Below are 4463 nucleotides of genomic sequence, written 5' to 3'. Positions count from 1 at the left end.
TGAGGGATCGACAATTTTCTTTCTTTCCTTTTTTTATTCCTCCTTTTCTTTTTCTTTTTTCCTTTCTTTTTTTTTCTTTTTTTTTTTTGATCGAGGTCGGTCGATGTCGCAAAATGATAAGAGAAAAAACGGGAGTAAGTACGACGAAAAGCGATGAATCGTGAAATATCGTCGAATGTAATTCTTTTTCTTCTTTTTTCCCTTTTTCTTTTTTTCTTTCTTTCTTTCTTTTTTTTTTCTTCTACTTCTTATTTAGAAAAGACTCGTAAGAGGGATGATGCGGAAGAGCAAGAGTGAGAGGAGGGTGGGTGGGTGGAAGATAGAGAGGATAGGTTTTGAACGGCGTTGAAGAGTTTCGAAGGCCCCGAGTACCGGTATTTAAAGCGCTTTTCCTCCTTTTTCAAGCGGCATTTTCACCGACGACGACTACTACTCTAAATACTACAAATACTACGACTACTAAATACTACTACTATTACGATTACTATGGACAACGACAACGACGACGACGACGACGACGATTCTCCAGGGAAATTCGACGTTAGATGGAACAAAAAAAAAAGCAAGCAAGCAAGCAAATGAATGAACGAACGAACAAACAAACAAACAAACAAATAAACAAATGAATAAAGAGAGGAAGCGAAAGAGAGATAGGAAAAAAAAATTATTATGAGAGTAGAGTGAGGGTTTGATTATTAGACGCGCTGGCGGTGCGGCCGTATTTCGTGTTACTACTACTACACTGTGTTTGTGAATTTTAACGAAGATATACAATGGAATATCGTTTTTTTTTTTATTTTTTCTTTTTTTTTCTTTCTTTTTTTTTTAACCTGCTTCTGTCGCAAACCAAATTGAAACGAAGCATTAAAGCGTTCATCGTTTTAACACGATAATAATAATTTTTGTTTATATTTAAAAACGATCGTGCCATTTGATCTTGGATTGTTTTTTCTTTTGTTTTGTTTTGTCTTTTTCTCTTATCATTATTGGATATTAATCGTTGGAAATGTTTGAAACGATATTTTTATTTATTTTTTATTTGGAATCTGATCTTTCGGATGTTAAGACCTCGTATTCGAGTTTAAAGAGATAGAGAAAGGAAGATATATACACGTATAGGATATATATATATATAAACAGAGAAAAGGGCAGAAAGAATAAACGTAACATTAAACAATTTTTCTAATCGCTTTGAAGAAGAAATAAATAAAATAAAATAAATAGAATAAAATAAAATGAAATAAAATGAAATAAAATAAAATAATATGGAATGTGAATGGTGTGTCGTGTTCGACGATGTTTAAACGTAGACAGTCGAGTCGTATTGCTTTGTTTTTTCTCCCCCCCCCCCCCCTTTCGTTTGTTGTTTCTTTTATTTCTAACGTGTTTTTTCTTTTATTGTTATTATTTTCTTTTTTTTTTTTATATACAAATATATATATATATATATTTTATGTTAAATTAAAGCAGAGCAAGTTGATTGATTCAACTGTATACGATGTAAACGACGACTATGATGACGATGACGATGACGACGACGACTATGACTACGACTAAGACGACGCATGCCTCGTCAATGAAAATGCGAGAGAGAAATTTTAACGGGAATGTTTTTTTATAATTATTAAAGTAACAAATACCAAGCGAACCACGAGCAAGAAAACTGCCTGCAAAAAAGAAACTGCCTGCAAGAAAACGTAGACACGAAGAAAAAAAAAATTAAGATGTGGAAAATAAGGAAGAGAAGGAGGAGGAGGAGGAGGAGGAGGAGGAAAAGAAGGTGAAAAATTGTAGAAAAGAGAGGGTGGTAAGAGAAAGATTAAGGTCCGTTTACTTGGACCGTAGATTCTGCCAAAACGAAAGACAGAAAGAGAGAGAGAGAGAGGGAAAGAGAGAGAGAGAGAGAGAGGAAAAACATGAGAGAGAGAGAGAGAGAGAGAAAATAAGTAAGAAGATGTACACGTGTAATATTGTAAAGTAGTGAGAGTAAAGAATCTTAGTGTCACATATCACTCCACAGCTCGCAACGAGTGGAAACGGACAATGTCGTGTTCGCGTCGAGAAATTGAGAGATTAAAATAAAAAAAGAAAAAAAAAAAAAAAAGAAAGAAAAAAAGAATAAATAAAAGAAAATAAAAACAAGGGAAAAGAAGAAGAATGGAGATAGGTTGAAAAGGGGAAAAGAATTTTTTTTTTTGATATTTTCTTCTTTTTTCTTTTTTTTTTCTTTCTTTCTTTCTTTTTTTTTTTTTTTTTTTTTTGAGAGAGAGAGAGAGTGAAATCGAATAAAAAAAAAAAAAAGAACGTAAGCGAGCAACGCGTCGAATTAAAACGTGTTCGGTGGAAAGAAAAAAAAAAAGTTTATAACGAATATTTGTATAAGTCACTTTTTGTCACGATGATTGTCAATAAAATTGAAAATAATTGTACGAAATATAAATATCCGTATCGTGTGTGTATTTTCAAAAAGTTTTTATGGTGGTACGTCGAACGTGATACGTCGTAAAAGTGTGCGTATTATGTATGTACATACGTACGATTTTTAGTTCAACTTTTTACGTTTATTTCTACGAGAGTGTGTGTTGTCTGTATGAGATAGGGAGAGAGAGAGAGAGAGAGAGAGAGAGAGAGAGAGAGAGAGAGAGAGAGAGAGAGAGAGGAAGAAAGAAAGAAAGAAAGTAAGAGAAAAAAACTTTCTCTTTTTCTTCTTCTTTTCTTTTTTGAAGTCACGTTCGTTCGTTTCCCTCGTCTAGCCTTTTTACGTTCCCAAAAGATTTTTCGTTCGTTCTACGAGTGCCAGTCAGCCCCCTCTCCCACCGCCCCGTTTCACCGTTCCAAGTTTCTATAGAGTTGTTTCCCTTTATATAAATATATATGTATATACATATATATATATATTGTTTCTTTTTTTTCAATTTTCTTTTCTTTTCTTTTCTTTTCTTTTCTTTTCTTTCTCTCTTTTTGTACCATTTTTTATGTTGCCATAGTAATTAAAAAAACAAAAAAAAAAACAAAAAAAAAACAAAAAAAAATAAAAAGAAAACGATTTAACGAGATGGATCTTCGACCGTACCGGATTGTCTATGATAACAAAAAAAAAATATATATATATATATTAAAATGATACGAGTATAATATCTCTAAATCAAAATTGTATACGATTTTTAATACATTTTACTATTATTTAACGCTCGTTGAGTTTTGCCTTATACGTCTCTTCGATTATCATCCTTCCCCTTTTAATGATCGTTCTTTTTCTTTCTTTCTTCTTTTTTTTTTTTTTTTTGTATATGTTACTTCTTTTATTTCCTCTCTCGTAGAAGAAAGGATCGTATTTTTTTTCTTTCTTTCTTTTCTTTTTTTTTCTTTTCTTTTTTTTTTTTTTTTTTTGCGATCTTTTCGTTTCCTTTTTTTTTTTTATATTTATTTAGTTTTTTTTTTTTGTTTTTGTTTTTTTTTCTTTACGATCGCTGCTGACATTTCCTTCGTTGCGAAGCCAGAGGTAAGTCATTTTACAAATTATTTCAAAGCCCATTGATAAAACTCGGTATCATAATCGCATGAATAAGAAAGGATACCTCTTGTACTCTCGAATGGTCGTGTCTCCTCTTCGCTACACAAACATGAATCTTATCTTAACGGCTTCCGGTTCCAATTTCAACACCTATCCATGCGGATAACTTTATCAAGGATATCGTTGGCGTTCTGCGATTAAAAAAAGAAAAAAAAAGAGGAATTCAGATCCAGTGGCGTGCAAATATATGTATCTACCGTATGGACGACTTACGTACGCATATATCATTTTTCATATAGGGTGTTCCGTTGATACATCCTTTCCTTTTTTTTTTTTTCTCTCTTCTTTTTTCTCCTAGTCCATTGACAAACGTCATTTGAATTTTTATTCGCGTTAAACGATTCTACGAATCTCCTTCGAAATTGCTATCCATCAAATTGTCAATCGATCGAGTTCTAATAATGATATGAAAGAAAAAAGAAAAGAAAAGAAACAAAGAGAAATTCATAGAAATGTAAAAATAAAAAAGGAAAAGAAGACTTCAATTTTTACCAATTATCTGTATTATAATTGATTAAGAATATTATTTATTCTAGATCATAATAACGGGAAATATCAATCGTTAAACTTATCATTCATTGTGTCATTAATTAAATTAAAATTTCGGCGAAAATATTTGGATAGATATAAAAGAATGGAAAAAAAAAAAAACAAAAAAAAAATTGACACCCAGCATACATATACATACATACATACATACGTACAGTATATACATATACATATATATGTATATATAAAGAGATAATAAGCGGAATCATGTATAACGTTTATCTATCGATTGTTGAACGAAAGCAAAGTCGACGTTACAAAGAGGATGAAGTAGAAGGAGTAGGAAGGGGATAGAAAGGAAAAGGGTGATGAAAAATCAAGTAATCTCTTACTCGTCGTC

This window comes from Vespa velutina, chromosome 15 (genome assembly GCF_912470025.1).
Source record: "Vespa velutina chromosome 15, iVesVel2.1, whole genome shotgun sequence".
NCBI lineage: Eukaryota > Metazoa > Arthropoda > Insecta > Hymenoptera > Vespidae > Vespa > Vespa velutina.
This window is presented reverse-complemented; position numbering follows the sequence as displayed.